General features: G+C 38.0%; 1 protein-coding gene and 1 long non-coding RNA gene across 3 annotated transcripts in view; one reads left to right on the top strand and one right to left on the bottom strand.

Moving 5' to 3' along the window:
* LOC114255499 overlaps positions 1-17,862 on the bottom strand; it is a 106,204-nt gene extending 88,342 nt beyond the window's left edge. Inside the window, exon 1 of the long non-coding RNA XR_004962239.1 lies at positions 13,276-17,862. This is a non-coding gene — a long non-coding RNA (uncharacterized LOC114255499). The remainder of the gene's footprint in view (positions 1-13,275) is intronic.
* LOC105839886 (UPF0489 protein C5orf22 homolog) overlaps positions 1-21,790 on the top strand; it is a 639,614-nt gene that overhangs the window by 93,142 nt on the left and 524,682 nt on the right. The gene's annotated exons all lie outside the window — the stretch shown is intronic.

The following is a 21,790-nucleotide window of genomic DNA, read 5'->3' as shown; positions in this document are numbered from 1 at the left end:
TTTCTGCACTTTTAAATAAATAACTTTTTAACGAGTAAAATCTAATTGAACTTTGGCACAAATATTTATTAGAGTTTTATTGGTATATGTAAAAATTTTAACTTAATTTGTAACGTTACTTTTTCTATCAAACTTGGAAATAAGTATTACAAAACGTGAGTTTACGCTAAGAATCAATAGCAAACAAAAAATCAAATAACTTTTAAACCACAATAAGAGAATTATATTCAAATTTTATACAGATACTGAAACGTAATAACAGAACAATTAATAAAATTAAAAAATTTTGTTAAGAGAACAACACAAAAACGTATACACACAATTTGTAGAGGATGAAGGCATTTCTTGAAATTGCTTGAAATTTTTGAACGGACGAGACATTCTTCTGCGCATCTCCTCGATATACCTCGCTTCTTTCATTGGCGCGAGTGGGTGTGCGGTACGCAAAACGTCAAAAGCCTCGATGACTCACACCACGTGAATATCCTCCGCGACGTACGGCCCGCCGAATGAAAATCGAGGACCCGCGATAGGAATGTCAGACCTCTAGGAATCTTGGCGTAGCGGTACGCAGGGGTCCCCGTGCACACGTCGCGGTGCGGGTCGTAGCCGCCGCAGTGGGCAGTCTCGGTGCTGTCAGTACGCAAGAAATATAGTCGTACGCATAGGAGCGTGCAAACGCATAATGACTACACGTGAAGCCACGTATCGCCGCGGGTAGGTACGCCGCCTCGCTAATTATAGGTAATTATCGTTGCCGAGGAGCCCCGGGACCGCGAGGGTCCTCGCGGGAGAGCGCCGGGGCACAGGAAGGAGAGCGGGGGGCGGGTGGGAAGGAGGAAAAGAAGCGGCCCGCGCTACCGAAATGATCAGGACACCCCCCCGGTCTGACCGACAGGTTGTTGTTACCCAGATAGCGCCTATTGAATTATGCTGGTTTTTTTTTTTTTTTTTTTATCGCGACTTTTAAAGCCGGCGTCCGCCGTCTGGAACCTCCCGATGAGAATTTAAGGTCCGAGACTCCTGCGAAAGAGAGACGTAGGAATTCCGTTGCGGCGGGCCTCGTGCAGAGGGATAATTAGAGGCGTGCGTATATACTTGGAACGATACTCAAATGGATATTTAGTGTGTGCCGATCAGGTGAACCGAGGGGGGGGGGAAGGGGGGGAGCGGTGCCGGTTGAAGGGGTCAGAAATTAAACGGGATGAGAAATTGCTGCAAATTATGCCTCTCGCTCGTTTGTTATTCTGTTAGAGGCCGCGTGGCGATTCGGATTACATGGAAGTGCGAGTTCCCGATAGGGAAACAACTTGTACGAGTCGTAATCACAAGACGCGGCGTGTACCGGGATATCATACGCCTCGCGAGATACATATCGATAACGAGGATCTACTTTTTCCGCCTGGATGCTCTTTATGGGCTTTGCTTCACGTGCGGCACGCTAAATGCTCTGAGAAAGGATTTCACGGAGTCTCCAGTTATTTTTCGAGATGCCGCCTGAAAAAAAATACACATTTCGGACGAACGACCAAATCGTTTTGTGGACGGAAGAGAGTCAACGTCCTCGCCGTTAATGTCGCTCTCCGTCTTTTATCTGGACAACGGGAAATCCGTTACGTTGATTCGCATTTGGCGGGAAGGGTTCTTTGTTCGAAATGGATTAATGAAAGTGGCCGGATATGCATTATAGCCGGGTAAAGCAGGCTCTAAGCGATTTTCCGCTCCTCGAGAAGGAAGAAAGGCGGCTCGAAGCACGCGCGCGCGAAACATCTCGCGGAGGCGAGGCATTACGAGCCCGCGCATAAAAACCGATCGCGTGCAACTGCATACGTAAAGAAAACAATACGAGGTGGCGCATTACGACGCGGTGCCGGCCGGCAGCGAGGATAGCCCCGGTGCCAAGAAAGAGAGGCTTAATGATCGAGCCAGCGCCGTTGATTTACGCACTGCGGCACACGCTGCACCGCGGCTTTGTCTTCCGGGATCGGCTCGTTAATAAAATTTTCTGTAATAGCGGACTCCGTCATTTTGCCCCGCCGCGCCGCCGCCGTCGCCGCCACCGCCGGTGCCGCTGACCATGCCGGTCGTTTGTTTTATTATCGAAAACCGCCGTAAACCATCCAAGCCGAGAGATAACATTCCACGTCTATCCCCCCGGACAAAGACGGGAAGCGACAAGGGCCACGGACGGGAATCGGAGAGGTCACCGTGCGAGGGAACGCATTGCATGCGGTCGCGCACGGTCATCAGACAATTCTAGTGACGTTTGCGAAATATTGTCGATAGAGATTCTAATTGTGGAGTGGTTCATTCAAATTTAAAATGATTTTTATTCGTGTAAATTTAACGAACATGTAAGGATGTTGTTAATGTTAATGTTAATGTAAAAGCAATACGTTATAATTTTAAAAAGAAATTATATATTTAATAAAACGAGTGTGAATTTTGAAAAACATAATTGAAAAATGTTTGTGTATAAGCGCGAATTATGGATGAGCGCGTAATTAAATGTTAATGTACATTTTTTATTTTTTTTTAATGCATATATTATACTTTGTATAGAATATTATAATTTAAAGAGATTTTTAAGGAACTATTTAGAAAGTTTATTAGAGAGGTTATTAATGATATCTTTTCGGTTTTTTAAAATATTAGCCATTATTGAGAAAGTGATTTTATATAATAATTACAAAAAATTAAACAATGTAAGACAAATTTCTGCAAATTTATTTATGTATATCTGTAAAATATTTAATTTTGCAAATTTGTAATTCGGATTTGACTCATAATTGAGACCATCACCACTTAACTATCGTGATTGTGAATTTAAATAGTTTAATTGTTACGTATCGACCAAGAATTATTTTGTAGAGATAGATGCTTGGATTTTAAATTCAATTTTTCATATTAATGATTTCTATGGAAAGAATTTTAAATATATTTATATATATAAACTTTTAAAAATGAAGATTTTGGCGACTTTAGTTTTCGTTGTTATACATTTTATCAAAATACACGTTTACTTTCAGCAAGGAAGAAGGGTAGATTTATTGTGACAGAAAAAACGCTTGTCTGTAATAACTTTTAATTTAAGATAATGTGAAATTAAGTAACTCTTATATTTTACGTAGACAAAACGATTTCTCATAGGGGTTTTCTTAAAGGTAGAAACGTTGAGAATACACAGCAGGAACTTATAAATTATAGTTCTTGTTGAATGCGATTAAAATGAAATTAGGCGGCAGAAAATGTTCTTCTCCTCCGGCTGACGATATAATCGGTGAAAAGGGTTTAGTGTTGTTAATTTCATGTTTATTCGATCGTCTGAAAATGATTCACGAGAGAGAATAAATTGAGATCGTGACGAAGAGGCATGAGATTCGCATTGGTAACTCACGGTGCATCGTGAGCATGTCAATACTGGATAAGTTAAAGTTTTTTTTTTTTTTTTTTTTTCACGAAACGCATTTCAGACGTTAATGGCGCGATAGCCGGAGACTTCAATTACACGGTGACGCCTCTAACGGTCTCTGTCTACCTGCGGCGGCAAATCTTTTGAATACGATCGATGCACGGAATGCGCGATGAAACGCGTTGATGGCGTACCCTGGTCCGTTAGAACGCATCATTCTGCGCAGCACCGGACAATGGCTGGCATGAATGCAAAGAAGCGTTTGCTTCCGTTTTAAGGGTCAGCGGCGGTGTCAGGAGAGTGACTCGAGTGTATCGCATGTTAATCACGTTTCATCACGTACAGCGTTTGATATTCTAATGCGAACCAAGAGCTTTTAGATTTTGTCGACACTACGAATGTATCGAACCGTAAAACCGTAGAAGCGCAGAGCGTACAGCACTGTGTATTTATTTATTTGAAAATTCTAAATATAGAAAATCTACAGATAAATTCATTGAAAAGTCATTTTTTAAGCCCTGCGATGAACTCTAAAACTGAAAAATTTATATCTATCACTATTAAAAAATAATCATGATTTTTTTTCTTTACACCGTGATAAATTTCTATCGATTAAGGCTTGTTTTCTTATTATCTTATTTTAGTTGCAAAAATTAGACAAAAAAAAATAAAGAGTTGGTAGAAACGGATCCGTATCGATTAAATGACACGACCGATTGTTATCTGATAAAATTCAATTAAAATTCGATCAGAGTAACAATCGGATATATCGTTTTTATTCTATTGTACTTTATCTTCTTTTTTCTTACTTTCGTTTGCAACAAGCGGTTGATTGGAATAGCGATAAATTATGTCAAACAGAAATCGTTCACGAACAATTCCATTTGCTACTGATTACCGTTACTAATTGCGTGAATGGTGCTGTTAGCTTCACGTCAATTTTTTCTTGTATACATGCTGTACGATACTATCTACTGTTCTACTACTCGATTCTTCTCCAATTGAAAAATCTGATAACGTCGAAAAATAGAGGGCAGGTGTCCGTAGCTCCGGGGTGATTCTTATATACGACATCGCTTTTTAGTGTCACAATATGCGCGAAAGGTGCGTGATGGTAATACGTGCCTCGTTAAGGATTAAACTATGACGTGTTACCGTGTAAAACGATGGAATGCCGATCACGCGGCAGCTGCGAGGATTCACGAAAGAAGAGTGGGGGGGGGGAGAAAGGGGGATGCTTTTTTTTTCTTTTAAGAAAACCTTTCCCGCGCGTCTACAAGCGAGTTAAGCGCACCGGTAATGTTCAAAACAACCGATGGCGGCCTTTCTTACGATACTATCGAATGCTAATGCGATCTATACAGACAACTTGTTGCATTTTTTTTATTACAATTCCTTTATTAATGCGCGCCACAGATAAATGATGATGGCGGTAGCGATCTAAATTGAGAAAGATGTTCAGCAGGTTGGCTGATGGAACGTGAACAGATTGTGTGTCGCGCCGTTAATTATGTAACACGCATGATACTTTACTGTTATCAGACGACAGGTTTTACATGCGCATCGCGGGACAGCTTGCGGACGAAGCATTTACACGCGACGAGTTTTATTACGCGCATACGCTTAATTTATCAGACTAAACTTTATCCTTATAATAGTAATTTCACTTTCTTATCAGCAGATTATGTTACGATATAATAATGATTTAAGTTGAAATTATACGGGAGATATAAGATTAATGCAGTTCATAAAGAGCTATGTACAAATATTGAACCCCTTTTTTTTTCGTATCTTCTTATTATCTACGCGATAAAGTCTCACGGTTAATCGAAAGGCTGCGCGATATTTTATAGTAATTTTAATGCATAAATTGTTTTGGTTTTCTTGATTAATTGATACATTTAAGTTTTTATAAAATTAATAATTTTTTTATCAGTATATTGCGTATTTTATGTTTAACATTAACCGGTAACATTAGGAGAGATTGTGATATATTTATTTGACAAATAATTATCGAAAACATGATAGGAAATTTATCCAATTGACCAAGGGATCAAAACAATTTATGCATTGAAATTGCTGCGATGCATCGGCCTTTTGATTATCCATGAGATGATAATGAAAGTACGGAGTTTGTGCGTCGGCGAGAGTTTTAACTCACAAAGGTAGACGAGGGGTGCGTTTCGTCATAATGTATCCGCCGATACGGATCGTTGTATTCGACGTAATTAAAGCAACAAATTCCGATGTATGCCCGCAGGCACGTCGGCGGTGCTCAGTGTCCTATACTCCTATCGCGCGACGATCGGCAACTCTTGATGGATCGGTACAGGTGCGCGCGAGGAGTTACAGGCGCGTTTTCGATCACCCGCATCACGGACTCGCAACGCGCGGCGCAGAATTATTTACGAGCGCGGCGACCGATATTCATAATTGTCGGATAAATGCCGACGAGCCAATTAACGCCGTCCTCCCCGACGTGTGCAGCGCGCGAGCACAATCGCGGGACCCCGTCCGCTCCCTCTCCGCGCGCGCCATCGTGCCGCGTCTTAACGAGACGTTATCAGTCTATGCGAGTTAGAACAATTATGGGAACGAGACCTTTCCGAATGGTAGTTTATAAGGGCATCGCGCAAAAATCGATTGATCGCATAATTTTAGCGCAAGCTAAGTAACGCGAGTACGTGTGTACACGGAAAAAATGGAATGTTCTTATTTTGAGAACGTCTGTATTTTTAAATATTGCAGGATTACGTAACATTAAACGAAAATAACTTGTTTACGTGAAGAATTTTGTTTCCAGAAAAATACTCTAATATATTTTTGCTTATATAGAATTTAATTTTTCTTAAAGAATTTGATAATTAAATTTCGGCAAAATATTATATTTATATTTCAATATTACAATAGCCATTTAAAGATTCCAATATCATTGTTGTGATTGTTATGAGAATATATTTATCTTGATGTGATCTTGTTTCAGTATATAATATTTCTAAAATAAAGATGTTTTCAAAACAGGAATAAATTCTTTTTCTCTGTATATTAATTTTACTTATGATGATTATGAGAGAGGGGAGAACGCCAATACGCAAATGAAGATATCATACAAGTTTAGAGTTTTGCATTTATCCATGTCTGTTAACATATTTGTTAACATGTAAATCTTAACTTTATCTTATATCGTTCATTCATCTGCCGTTGACTCGTATCGCTTAAAACGCACGATTAGAAAGCACCGAGGGACAAGTGAAGAGGCAGTCTGTTACCGTAATGATCCTCTTCATTAGTTTCGCAGTTTTCATCGGCAGTGTGAGATGACCGTGTTTCGATAAAACACGGCAAATGTAGAAATAGCAATCTGCCGCTTACTAATTGGTCCGAATATCGCGTAACGCGCGCTCACTCGCATCCCGGCCTCGCGGCGACGCTATTAGGAGAACGGTTGTTTATTGCCCGATTTTTAAATTTCGGTATTCCGCCGGCCGCAGATGCCGCTGCGTGTACGTGCACGTGTACACGGACGTGTACACGGGGCACATGGCCGGGACATATAGGCGCGATCGAAAATTGCGATCGAGCGGGCGCGACATTTAGCCGGCCACGAGATCGCAGCGCGCAGATTAAGCCGCCGCTTGCGCGCGCGTACTTGCGAGCTCGTGGAATAAGCGTGCACATTGACACGAGGGAGCCCGCGATAATTGGAAGGAGGATAATGACGGTGCCGGTCTCTCATGCTCGTTGACGGTAGTCACGCTTTTCGAAAGACGTTTTCGGGCACCAGAAAGCCGGCGCGCGGCGCGTACACCCGATAAGTACGTGTGACTTCGTCTCAGGTGCACCGATAATGAGCGGTTCTGGAGACACGTCACAAATTTGCGGGATCACTACGCGTTGCACCTGGCTCTTAACAAGGCCGTGAGATTAATAAGCCGATCGGGGACTATGACATTTTTCATAACGCAGGAAAATGTGATAGATATAATTCGATAATTTAACCCAAGACTCTTCAGAAGCTTAACCAATTGCATAGAGAATGACGGGCAATTGGGAATCAGCGCTGTAACTGGTAGGATTTTTTGATAAAATTTAATTTAACCTATAATAATATACAATACAGACGTTTCGGCTTAGAATCTGTGGGTATTGTTTACACTGAACCAAAACTGTACGTAAATTCGAATGAAATATTCATTCTGCTAATGAAAAATTTATTAAAATTGGTCCAATGAAATATTTTATTATCATTATGTTTTATTTATTGTAACAAAAAATAATTCGTTATATTAATAAATTTATTTATGGTTAATGAAAAGGTTCAATGTACATCTATACTATTATATTAACAAAAAATTTATTGTAGCAATGAATTTTAGTTAATAAACGTCATACATTGATACTATGAAGAATATTTTTTTCAGTGTATTATTATAAATTTTAATTTTTGTTAAAAGATGCTTGGCCTGCTTTCAGTACTGACTCCTGATTACCCGTGATTTTCTGTAGAGATATAAGGTCAGCTGACACTGCAGAATGAAGTTTTTATTTAATTATGGCTCGTTTCTACTAATGTAGATTAACTTTAATCTTGGCTTTATTTATTCTTTATTTTTTCTAATTTTTATAGAACTAGAATAAGATAGCAAGTACGTTAAACCGAGATTAAAGTTAATCTATATTGGTGGAAACGAATCTATAACTGAAATACTATTAGCATATTGCGATGTTTCGAAGGATTAAAGGAATCAAAGAAAGTATCGATTCTGCTTCTAAGAAAATATACGTTGAGACAACTTCGAAATCTTTTCTACAGATATTTTATAACAAAATTCAAATTTGCTTTCGAGAATTTTTTAATGTGCACGTGTGTACCTCCATTTATGTACAAGAATAGAATTCCCAAAAAAGGAAAGCGTATAACGGAAGCAACGTGTTTAATAAATAATGTAAGCGGATGTCGTTGATTGACAGAGAATTGTCAAAGTCGCCGCACTCGAGCTTGTCGCTCAAAGATTCAAAGATCTTTATCGGCACCCTCCTTTTTTTCAGATCTGCTACACGTTATGCAAAACCAAGGTAGCATTACCGATATCATTTTACAGGAAATGACTTGGCTCATTATTTTAATGACTATACGTGGACAACTACTCTCTCATGTAAATGAACGGGGGTTGCTAATTTTGTTTTTCTTCTTTTATCGAGATGTTGATTGTAAACGTTGGTTGCAAACTCGGGAAAGAAGTTGTCCGATGTTATTATTGGAAATTAGGATAACAGAATTATATTTTGTTGTATCTCGCGTACATCATCTATAATTAGTTATTAAAATATTTCAAAAATTTTAGTTTTTTAAATTGTTAAAAACATTTTTTTAACAGTTAATTTTTCAAGTTTATAGATATAAGGTGTCATTATTTATTAAATATTTTGTTTGTTAAATTTCAAACAAGTTTTTTTGGAAATAAAAAAAACATTTCTTTGTTCCAACTAAGTAGAGAATTTTTATTTAAAGTGTATTTTGTTTATATAATTATATTTAAAGGGGCGGGGGGGAGAAGATATTATATTATTTGAACCTTTCAGATCGTATATCTCCGTACATGAATTTTGAAAATAATGGATTCTTATTCCTGAAGCTAACTTAACCTTGGATAGAATTTAATCGAAGCACGGTAGTCGTATTAGTTTGTTGTAGAACCGTCATTTCCGTCGTGCGTCCACCTCGCTTATTTGCCACTATTTCTCTTGTCATAACTGGTTTGAAATCTATCTCTTGGAGTGATGTTTCCTCGATTATGGGTAGCACAAGTGAGCAAAGATAAATTGTACTTAATTGAAACTTTGAACCGAAGCAATCGCGATAATCACCTGAATATTCAACCTCACTGATGGCGTCTCGTATTATCTCGTGCAAAATCAGATAGCTTGAATGTGGTTGCAAACGTAGTTGTTTTACGCATGATTTTTTTTTAAATTCATATCGAACGAATGACTTCTGGCATCCTTGAGCTTTACGTGTCTCTTATGATTTATAATTTATTTACTGCATGTAGTGTTGTGTATTAACAAGTACTAGATAAATGATGATCGCTACTCTGTTTACATTGCTATTATGAAATGTTATTGCACATATGGTAATTTTATGAAGATCTATAAGTTGGTTGATTGTTATGTATTATAACTTAATGATTGTACATAATTTTTGTAGGAATTTGCACAGTCACATTTTCACAAATAGAGTCTAGAAACTAAATTTAGAATATTTGTGAATTTCAATTTAGTATTTATCTATTATTTTGTATTGAAATGGAATGATATCTAAAAAAGTAAAAAATGCATCTGTATAAATTGGAGAAAGTTTTGATTCAGTCAAGTATTAAATATATTAAAAAATTCAGTACGAATCATTTTGAACATTATCGAAATTGCTTATAATGTTTAAACACAATGTAATCAAAGCTTTATAACAATTATTATGAAATATACTTGATATATTCGTAAAAAAATTGTGAAAAACATTCATAATTAACAGGAATTTTTATAGAAATGTAAAGAAATAATTGAATAAAGAATTTTATTGATTGCAATTGTTATTATTTAACTATATGTAAGGTATTTGACGATTGTAATTTACATAATACACAATTTGCTACTTTACTATCATGGGAAATCCAGTCGTATAGGAATTTCGCACCGTTATTTCCGGTAATTACAAATTGTAAATAGTTGTCTCGTTACGTACGTACACTGCATATGTATAGCTATTTACGTAATATAAGTTTTATTCCATTCTTTCAGCTCTCATCTCACGGTTATAATAAACAGCTTCCTTCTTTCTCGCGCGCACAGAGATATTTTAACTTTGTTCCCCACGGATGTAAATATTTAATTTTTAATTATTATTACTCACCATCTTTGCACAAGTTTAATTGAGGCGACTTAAACTCTGCGCGTTTATAACCCGACCTTGGCGAGAAGCTTACTCGCAGTTGTTTTTTTTTTTTTTTTTGTATCGTTCATCAGCATCGTAACCCTATGGCGCCACTAATGTATCTTGTACGTTTATTTTGGTTAAAAGAATTGCATACGCAGACAACATACAGTGATGTATGAAATTTAATTATTTGTGAATTAAGCAATTATCATAACCAGCTAGTTTTCATGGAAATATATCTCTATAAAAATATTTTTACACTTGCTGGAATTTGTTGTCGAGATGAAGTTGTGTATACCTCGAATTGGTATTTGGTTAATTATTACAATCTTGTTATTTTATTATTTACTGTATAGTCAATCTGATTAAATTTTTATGGCAATGATTGCGTTTTTGGACAAGTAATGGTTACGATAAATGTGTAAGAAGAATCTCTGTCTACGGGATAAAATAAAATATTAAATATATGTTTTTTAATTAATTTACTAATATTTTATTGTTTAATAAGTTTGACACACTCAATAAGAAGATATTAATGATACAATGGCATGTGAATGCTTATAAGAATGTACGTATAATCACGGTTGTCTTTCATTTTAGAAGGTTATTATGAATACGTGTCCCATTTGAAAACATTTTGGCTAATGAAGCATGCTTGTCGAACGAGTAATGGTTATAAATGAATTTTATTTCTCCATCATATATATTTTTTACTTTTATAAAAGCGCTAGCAAGAATCAACATTGCGCTATGAAAAGTGCTGAGTCTTTCTCTGAATTACTTCACAATACGTATGCCTATCATCATATTATCGCTGTATTTATTAATATATCGGTATGCTAACCACATTCTCGCCGATACGCCTTATTATCTGATCAAAAGGAAATGATTAATATTAGTAGATAGATGTGATTATCCCGTGCATTGTCAATATCAATAAATCAGACTTATAATACTGTCTTAATAATCTGCGGCTAATAACTTCACCTTACGTATGCGTTATCGTGCGATCTCGGATACAGTGAAAATAAGCTGCATTTCACGATGCAGTATCAATATTTCAGTACCATTATTAGAATTTCTTAAATTTATTGATCTGGAAATCGCTTCTCTTATCCTCAGAAAATCTCTCGTATTAATTTTAAACTAAAACGTAAAACCAAGATTTCCTTTCGCGTCGGCGCTGCCGGCATATTTTCGGTAAACTCCCATCGATTCCGTAGCGCGAAGAAGTGGATAGTTTTTTTCCTGGACAATCGGAGCAATTTATTTTACACGCGTCGACGTGATCATTATAGGCGCGCGTTCGGCGATCGAGTTAATAAGCGCCGCGCGCCGCGCCGCGCCGCGCCGTCGCGAGCCGTCCGTGAGGTTTACGAGCTTACGCAAATGGAACGCGCGAAGGAAACGCGTTTTCTCGACTCCCACGCTCTCCCGTTGGATTACCCGTGCGTATACACACATACCTGCGCGGAGCGCAAAGGAGAATGAGAAAAATACAGAGAAAGACAGGGCGCGGGGAGAGCGGGCGTAAGTGTACGCTCGAGAGCAACCTGTACACTTAACGATAAGCGCAAGGCCTTTAAGTACCGTTCAATGTGAAAAGTGGCCGCACGTTGGCTGACGAGACGATTCGTCGTGCACCAATGACCCCCAGGTATGATAATGTCGCGAAATCTTTCCGGGAGTGCGCTCGCGTATTGCAGGCAGGGTGTGCTATTTGCGCAGGTTGCTCCGAGGGCGGGTAAGATAGCCCATTTCGGAGTCGAAGTCGGCCTTCGGGTGGCCGAGCATTATATAAATATAGGCGCGACACACGTACGTTCTGGCGTCCGTTCGATGGAACGTTGTAAATTCACGCAAATTGCACGTTCTCCCTGCGATCTCGCTACTGCTTTGTCGCGTCACTTTGTCGACGAACGAAATTAATATCTGGCTCGGCGAGCGTAATCCCGTATAAATAACCGATACAATGTCGGCGATGGTGGCAGGAAGCTGATGATGTATATTACGCAGATGCGTGCTCGGTGCTTCGCGGAAAATCGGCTTCACGCGCCGCTCATAAAATTTTAAGTGCACACTTGGCATAAACTTTTTTTTTTAATGTGGTCGAATAACTAAGAAGTCGAATGGCAGAAAGATACGTATACACACTGAAAAAGAAATGTGTGATGTTTGCGACTATAATTGCATAGTAAAATAATTATAGTCAGGGGTATCATTTTTACAGTAATCATTACTATAATAATGGTAGTAATAATCACATGCTTATAATAGATGTTTACAGTGATTATTGTTTTATGTTACAGCTTACTATATTAGAACGTCCATTTTGGTTATAACTTGCAACACCAGAATATCATTTTCAGCAAAAAGGAGCTTATCTGTGTGATTATTAAACGATTACAATATTTCTTTCCTTCGAATTCTTTAGAATATAAATATGCATTTCAGGGATTGAATATTTTGGACTAAAACGAGTTACGAGAGTTTAAAGCGCATCGTATCTAAATTCCGACATTTGGCTCTTCGTTCGCGTGATATATTTTACGCCTAAAAATCACGTGGGTAATATCCGTCCGAAAGTGTCTGGCAGATTCGCTCGCGGCATTCTCAGTATATTGTTATAAATTACATGCTGTCACAATTTTATTAACCAGTAAATCATGCCTGGTTTCGTATGCCCGTGCATGATATCTACTTTCTCGTTGTATGTAATGGAAGTTTTATCGTGTCGACGGAGAGTCCCTCGACGTAGCGCGGCTACGTCGTCGGCGCGGTCTTTTTCATCGAACGAACGAACGAACGAACGAAGGAACGAACGAACGAACGAATAAACGAGGCATTCGCGATCCGGGGAACGTCGATTGAAACCCGCTTCGATCGGGCTTATGAGCCATAATAGCGACACGGTAGTCATTCTCCTTACCTTAAATCACGTCCGCGTGCACGCGCCTCACCGCGGCCCGTCGTCGTTCGCAACAAGCAGCTCCTTAGCTGAGTATAATGGCGCAATAAATTACGCCACTTTGTGAATGTAGTTAAAACCGCTATTATACCGGGCCGGGGCCATAACTAGCCGCAGGAGATAAAAATGCGTGCGCATCATTGACCTGGACGTCGGGAAGGAAAAACGTCGATACCTCAGGACGCTGATATACTGTGCTCGCAGTTACGTAGGACGGCGCGGATAAGACGAATGTGCGTCTTATCCCGTGATAAATTCATCGGCCGTGTGGGCGAAAAACAGCGCGAATGATGTTTCGCGCTTTATGAATAATAATCGCCGCGGCAAATGCTGTTATTAGCGGTAATATATTATGCTAGTTTCAGCGAGACATGCTCTTAACATTAGCGATCGGCAGATGTGATCTTTGTTAGGTACCAAAGAGCATATATAGTTTCGCCTATGCATATTAGACCTTTCGAGACGCGACTGTTAATATAATTGTCTTGTTTGACGTCATTTATAACATCAACCTTTTTTTCCTGTCGCGTATTCTTAGAAGCGTTTATTATCATGTACAGGGGGATGGACGAAATAATGTGGACATCAGGGAGATACATTGTTCTTCCTTATTAAAATGAAGGATTGTTAAAACAAGAGATTAATTTATCTTTAATGTAAATTCTGTTCTTGTTAGAATAAATTCGCACAATGCTTGATTAGTCATCGATAGAAAATGTTGTACTATTTCATTAGAAAAGAATATCTTTCAATTGATTAAATTAGAGATGTTGGGGGAAGAAATTTGCTTCTCATATTGTTTCGCCTTTTATTCTTCAAAACTTTAGCATTTTTTTCCAGTTAATGTAACCGCCTGGCTTAAATATTATAGAATGAACATCTTTGCGAACGGTTTTAAAGGGCAAACTTTCTTTTCCAATATTTCTTAAGCATTCTCCAATATCTCTCGAAAGGTGTTTTGCTAGCTAGAAGAATTATATAACATTGTACGGGTGACTATTTATGTATTGTATCAACCTTGTTCCTAACAAGGCTGAAATTTGTGTTAAAACCAAATGATAGATCCATCTCTTATTAATACATTTAGTAGTTATTAATAAAAAGTAATATATTTTCCAAGTGTTTGTTACATTATAACATAAATATATTTGTCACAACGTCTATTCTCTGTAGGTCGTAAATTTTTATAATCTACCCAATGTACAAAGAAGATACAATGTACATTTTAAAGAAATTATCATTTACTAAAATAACTTAATCTATTGTTTATCTATTTTTAGGCATTGAGAAAGGGAGAGTGGATTATTTGTCTGTAAATATACTTTACGCTAGCATAACGTTGATATATTTTCTTTTCTGTGTTAAAATTCGAATTACATATGTTTCTAAAGACAACATGATTAGTCTCTTTCTCTTTTAAAATATGAGCAACGGGTGCTTGTTTGCCAAGTACGAACAATTGGATTGATCTATCGTAGTGCTCGATTTTAGATCCGATTCGAGATTGTGGACTTATCGGGGTAACAATGCAATTTGTTCACGCGTCGTTGAATCTCATTTTTTTTCCGTCCGGCTTTTCTAGCGTAGTCCTTCTCCCGATGTGTGGGTGCGCCAGGTAATACGATAAACAGATTGAGTCAAGCTTAAGGAAGCCGCTGCCGGGATAACCATCGATGCATCAGCGAAGATGACTTCATTCGCGGCTGCTCTTAGCTTTCCTCGGGCTTCGCCGTTATCGCTAGGTAGGCGTGAGAATGATAATGATAATGAGCAAGGCAATGAAGAAGCGCGGTGATCGCGATTGTATTTAATCGCGTGTATATCTCGGTGTTGTTATTTCATAAATGTCGCAGTACAGCGCGACATCCTAAAGGCATCGTGTCACTCTTTAAACATTCCCCTTTTTTTGTACACCGGAGAAACAAATTAAATATTAGAATGATCATCTTAGTTTTAGCGATAAATATCTCGCTGTAGAATATATCTCGTTGATGGATAATAATAACTCTTGTCAGTTAACATCCTTTATAAAAAATTCTATTTATATTTTTGGTGGCTAATTAAATTGCATAAGATGAAAAGTTAACATTGAAGACACGTTTTTTTCCATCGTTCTTATCAAACCTCGGATACCTTTCGTTGTCGGGGTTTCTCAGTCGAGTCGTATAAAAGTTAGCGATAAGAAAAAGTCTCGTAACGATAACAAAAGAAATAAAGCCGACGCGCGCGCGCGCGATGATACAACGTTGTCTGATTCAGCGTTGTTATTCCCGGTTTAGCTCCGCGCGTCTCGTTACGCATCGCGGATGCACACGACGGGTCACGTGCATTGTTCTGTCCCGTGATTATTAATTTCTGCCTTTGTTCGATGAAAGACAATAAGACATAAGCCAGTGAGAAGATTATGGCGCCTGTGTAACACGTTGTTTCAAAGCTCGCGCGCGCGCCTGATATTTCGAGGCGCCTTTTTACTTTTGCCCGTCGCAGCGTGTGTGTATATTTCTACCTTAATTCCCCTCCTGGCTATCCGCGCTCCGTGGCGAGCGCGAAGATAACGATAATAATAAGCTGGCCCCCCTCCACCCTCTGGATGATGACGATGATTACGAAGTACGCCGCTTGAACCGCGGCTCTCTATTTTGCTGCGCTATTATTGCTGCGCCTAAACTTGACGCGCCTCGTTACGCGCGATAATGATTAAAAGTAAAATTACACGTTCTATCGCGAGATCTTGCGCCGATCGCTGCGTTTAAATGTAACGTACAATAATATGCCGATTGGAGCACAACGTTATGGACTTATCGAATCGTGTTTAATCAGAGCGCGAGTTCACACATTCACGAGAAAGAGTTTCTACCCCTCCTCTCCCCCCCTCCTTTTTTTTGCCGCGCGAAAATGCGTAATGGAAGATGCGTCATTTGTGTCGCTGATTGTGATAATGGCGACATAAAGAGAACATTTCTGTTACGAGGCAAATGCTTGTCCGCGCGCTCAAAATAATGTAAACAATCAATCTTGATATTGCATTAGGAGATGATAAATTTTAAATTATGCGAATGGTACGCGTGCGTTCGGCGCTCGCGTGACACGCTGTGCCTTAGGCGGAGAGATAAGATTAATCAAAATAAGAAGAAAAAAAAAAAGAGTATGTCATACATTAGTATTACTTTCAGTACGTACATTAATAACGGTCTTAAATTATGCGCATATATTAGATGTGTCCAAGGAAATAATTCCAATGTAAAACGCACCGCTAAACACTGGGGGGAAAAAAAAGAGGAACGGGCGAGTGGCTAATTTTCTCTTGTATTGACCTATTGATCACTCTTGCACATCCATCTATTGTCTGGGTGCATGTGCAGCACGCTATCATTATCGCGTGAAACGATCTCGAAAGCGTCTCGTTGTCATCCAGCGCACGTACCGTAGACGATATGGTTGCAACGCAATGCATCGCGTCGGGACGTGCCACAACAAGATGCATTAGCGTGATTACAATTACGCCGAGCTGCCTAAGTACGATACGCAATAATACGCACGAATACTCAGCCAGGTGAACGACTGGCACGATAAACGCGAAACGTCATTAATGTCACCCTGAGAATTAGTTTGTGTGGCTAACTTGTCGGAATTATCGTTCGAAATCGTATTATCATACCGCGTTATGGGTATGATATACCACTCGGTTATTAACGATGTCTGCTTGTTATCTCATTCTGACGATATTACGACGAAAGTATAAAATTGATGGCGACAGAGTTGCTAGTAACGGGGTTAGAAATCAAGGGCTGCGACGATGCATTAATTTGTTTAAAATTAATTTTATTAAGTTGTATGATCGATTATAAAGAAATGCTCAGGTAGAAAGCAGAAGTGCTGCGAATTTGTTCATGTTGCTTTACATAACGTGTATTTTATGCTTGACGAACGAAAAGAGTGACGCGAAAATAATGCATGGCGATGACGATAACAATGCAGTCACTCTGCTTGTGCTACAAAGAAGCAAGTTGCAGTAATGCGTCTGGCATTCTCATAACGTATGTAAAAGTATGTAAATGATTCGAGTGACAGCTGTGTCACGTTCTTATAGTGATTGTTCCGTGCCTCGCGGGGTTACCGCCCGCTAAAATTGCTTAATCGCTCCATCGTTGCCTGCATTTTTGTTACCGCGGTGTAATTTACATTGTCCGGTATATTATTCTTTTGCAGGTGGAAAATCCATCTCTCACTCCTTTCTCCTTGTCTCTCTCTCTCTCTCTCTCTCTTATAATCACACTTTTGCGTATTAACATTACTCGACGTGCGTGCGTCGGTGATGTAAGCCACCATTTTCTTACGTGTGAAAATTACATGGAAGATACGCGAAACTTCGCAGATATTAATCTTTATTGTAATACCGTGAAAGTCTATAGTGCTTTTATATAACGCCACATAAATGGCTTGTAATTAATCAATTATTTTGAAATCACGAAACGTTTAAATTACCTCTGCATGTTGTTCCGACAATAATTATCATTAATAATACGTTTTAATATATTTTGTGACACGACAGAGAGAGCGAGCGAGCGAGCGAGAGAGAGAGAGAGAGAGAGAGAGAGAGAGAGAGAGAGAGAGAGAGAGAGAGAGAGAGAGGGGAGGGGAAGAAAGTTGATCTTGAAATACATGAAAATTTGATTTGAAATATATTACATTGTTTTTTATGTAATTATCATTTCATGGAATATTTTTATAGTCCTTTATTTAGTTTTATTTATCGATGAAAATAATTTTATTGTTTGTGCGCTCAGATATGCAATTACACATGTACTTATACGTACGTTTTCACATTAAATGAGCACTACCTGTATAACGAACAAACGTACTATCGTACCATTGTTACCATTGTAGGTAGTAATCAGTTCCGCAGGTAACATAATTTCTCGCAATTATCGCAACAATAGTCAATTCTGTTTTCCGTCTAACTGTTGTATGGTTCGTTTCCCCCAGTTCGTAGCAAACTTGGTGCAATTAAGCTTGTTGTCTTATCGGGACATTTCCATAATTTCTTTCCCATCGGGCGTTTCCGAGAAAACGAGGCAATATTCTTCGGATCCTGAGACAGAGTACTGTTACATGACATCATTAAAATGTCATTATTAAAATTGCTTTTCTCTCATTAGGTAAGTAAGATCATTCCATTGATCCTTTCTTAAATGAAAAAGTAAGATATAAAATTTTACAAAAAATATTTCTTATGGTTTATGATTTTTGTAGACTTCAATGTTTAAAGTTCTCATTCTCGCAGATTAAAACGTAAACTATGTAATGATACTATTTTCAATTTTTGTACATTTGATATCTTTATCTTCTTGTTGACAATTTGACGATTGTTTAAATTTAAAACTTTGATGTGCCTTTATCTTCTCCGGTTAGTTTACCGTTTTTGGCTAACGAAAGTGAATTTAATTGCCAACGTTGTCGTTTCTTAGAGAAGAAAGAACGGATCTTCCATGAAATCTTTGGTAATGACTAAAACAGACGGGAAAAGAGACGATGAGAAGTTAGCCGTTTAGCATTATACGTTCACGCCAACGTTATTGTTCTCCAAAGTGAGCTCGCATAGACCGCGTTTTGTACTGCTAGATGAAGATGCGTCTTTCACTTTCGCTAAACATATATCATATTATTTCGGCTGTAAATTATCGAAGTACTATGACTTTTTTTTTAAGATAGAGAGAGACATCTAGATTTGAATCCTGGCTGAAGGTGTTATGTTTGCAATAAATTTTTTACAATATTTTAAGATGCTCATGCATCGGTATTGTTAAAAATTGCTTGTCAATTTAATTTGTGATAAATTGGCTTTATTTAAGGACTGTGTTTTAAGATCGAATATATGACATACAGTTTACCTAAACTGGAGATTGTAAAAATTTACACAATATTACACAGGCACCAAGACTCACCGCAAATATTGATTTTTTCATTTTTTATATTTGACTTTTTTTAATGAGAAAGTGACAATGATATCGAAATTTATTTTGTTCGCGCGAGATTACAAGTTTAATTCTACTGCCGCTTTATGTGTACACACATTTTATTCTCCGAGAAGTTTCTTAGAGATAACAAGAATTGTTTTCGTGCAGAAACTAACTTTGATATGACATCTTGATGATTTATTCCAGATTTATATAGGGCATTGATCGTATCGCATCTTGCGAGGGCATGATACGCAATAGTATTATCAGAGCACGTACAGTATCAATAATGAGTCACAGACTCATTATTGTCGTCATTGTCTTGAGATATTAATAAAAATCTCGTTTTCTGACAACTTGAATATGCGTTACATTATCACGGCACAAATCCAAGTTGTCAGAAAACGAGATTTATATTAATATCTCAACTTATTATTTACACTACGGCGTGCTCTTATTATACTACTGCGTAGCACGCAATCGCAAGATGCGTTACATTAGTATAATGAGAGCACTCATAGTGTCAACAGTGAGTCATAGACGTCGTCATTGTTTTAAGATATTAATAAAAGTCTCGTTTTTCAACTTGAATTCGTGCCGTAACAAGGTAACGCCCATTGCGCTAAATAATGGCACATTAAGCTTTTAATGAGTTGCAATTAGGAAGCAACTCTCTAAATTTCAATCAGTGTATTATCACTGATTTGAAGCGATATACGTATAATTGTGATTAGTGAGTGTTCATTGTCTTTTAGATTTTTATTTCAGAATTAGTATAATGATTGAAAGATCAATGTATTTATTTCACTAATTGACAAGTTATGAGTATACTACTGAAAATCAATATATTTTTACTGATTTTACTGATTGCAATTTAGGAAGAATATTATCTCAAGAAAGATGATGAACATTAGCAAACTCCATGAAAAATATTTCACACCGTGCAGATTGTTGAACGGTACTTGAAATCAGCGACAACTTCAAGATTACGATTTATTGTTAGCTTTTTCCCAGGTGTATCGGACCCCAGATTTTCTACGTTGATTACACAATATCGAATATTATACGTAAAACTGTTTAGTCATACAGTATCACATTTAAAATTATAAATTTCCTGAATAAATTAACTTATTAATTGAGTAAATTATTTCTGTTTACATTTGTTTTGTATGTCATAGTCTACTAATAAATTTCGAAAGTTATTAACAATATTATTTAAAATATGTTTATATGTAAAAATTTTCAAGTACGTAACTAAGGCATTGCAATGAGGTTGCAAATATTCGTTAAACTGACCGGGAAGGAAACTTTCTTGTTTCCCTCGAACTTTCTATCCAGTTGTCCATCTTCTGTTTTGCGATTCCGTCAGCTTCGTGTTAAATCGTCAGTAACCTATTGCGAGAACGCATGCGGATTACGAAGAAGTAAAGTGGCACACACGGGACATCTTTTTTTTTGGTTTCTCTCGAAATTGTCTCTTTGCGATGAGACGGCGGTAATCGGGGGGCCGGTTACCGTTGCACTAATTGACGTGTAGTTGTCAGTTTTACCATGGCGAGCCCTAATTACGCGCTTCCCCTCGGCCACTTTACGCTCGTGAGCTCACCAAGAATGCGCGCACACCGAAAGCGTACCGCCCGCGCGGCTTTTCGCGCTGCGCTTCTATCCTATAAAGCATTTTACGCGCTATGAAAACGGCCAGCCGCGAGATTTTACCGGGCGTTTTACAGCGCTACTTACATTCAGTTACGACTGGTTCCATGCCGCGGCGAAATTACGTGCATCTTCTCTCGGCAAGCGCCAATAGTCGGCGCATTCGCGGGATGCTTAATTTGACGTACTACGGTAAAATGCGACTGTTAATGAATTCTAATTACATTGTCAATTACAATTATTGGGAGTTAATAATCCTGACGTATGAATTGTTAAGAGTGACTTTTCATTTGCTTTCCATTCCGCGTGCCATTTCTTGATTTTCTATTTTCAGAATAAATGTAGATAGTTGCACATAGGCTTTTCATGCATTTCGATTATTTGAATTATTATAATATATACATATATATTAGAGGACATATTTTTTTGTTACATATAAATATTCTTATTTTACATTTAATCTAATAGTTTCACGAAAGTGAATTATAGGGAGTACTAACAATAGTCAAATAAAATTATAACTGTTGTAATATTTAAGTGAATTTTTTTTATATGGAAAATTCAACCTTTCCATATTGTAATTATAACTGTAGTTAAATTTAGAAAATGACTTTATCCTCAGAGAGAGAGTTGAAAGAGACAAGAATTCGAGCTTTCACCGCTTCCCTTTCTTGTTATTCGGCGCTGACTTCGGTGTGCATAGCTTAGTAGGTGGTTCCCTCTATGGCGAAACTTTGTACTTGTTTTTGTCCTGTATCCTTCACCCTCGTCCTGGCAGGATGTGATTCAAGTTTTGTTTCGAAAAATAACGGTTTATAGCCAGCTAAAAAAATTATGAGAAACAAATGTAGGTCGAATGTTGCGTA

This window comes from Monomorium pharaonis, chromosome 2, assembly GCF_013373865.1.
Source record: "Monomorium pharaonis isolate MP-MQ-018 chromosome 2, ASM1337386v2, whole genome shotgun sequence".
NCBI lineage: Eukaryota > Metazoa > Arthropoda > Insecta > Hymenoptera > Formicidae > Monomorium > Monomorium pharaonis.
The sequence above is the reverse complement of the archived record's forward strand: the minus strand, read 5'-3'. Positions and strand labels throughout refer to the sequence as shown.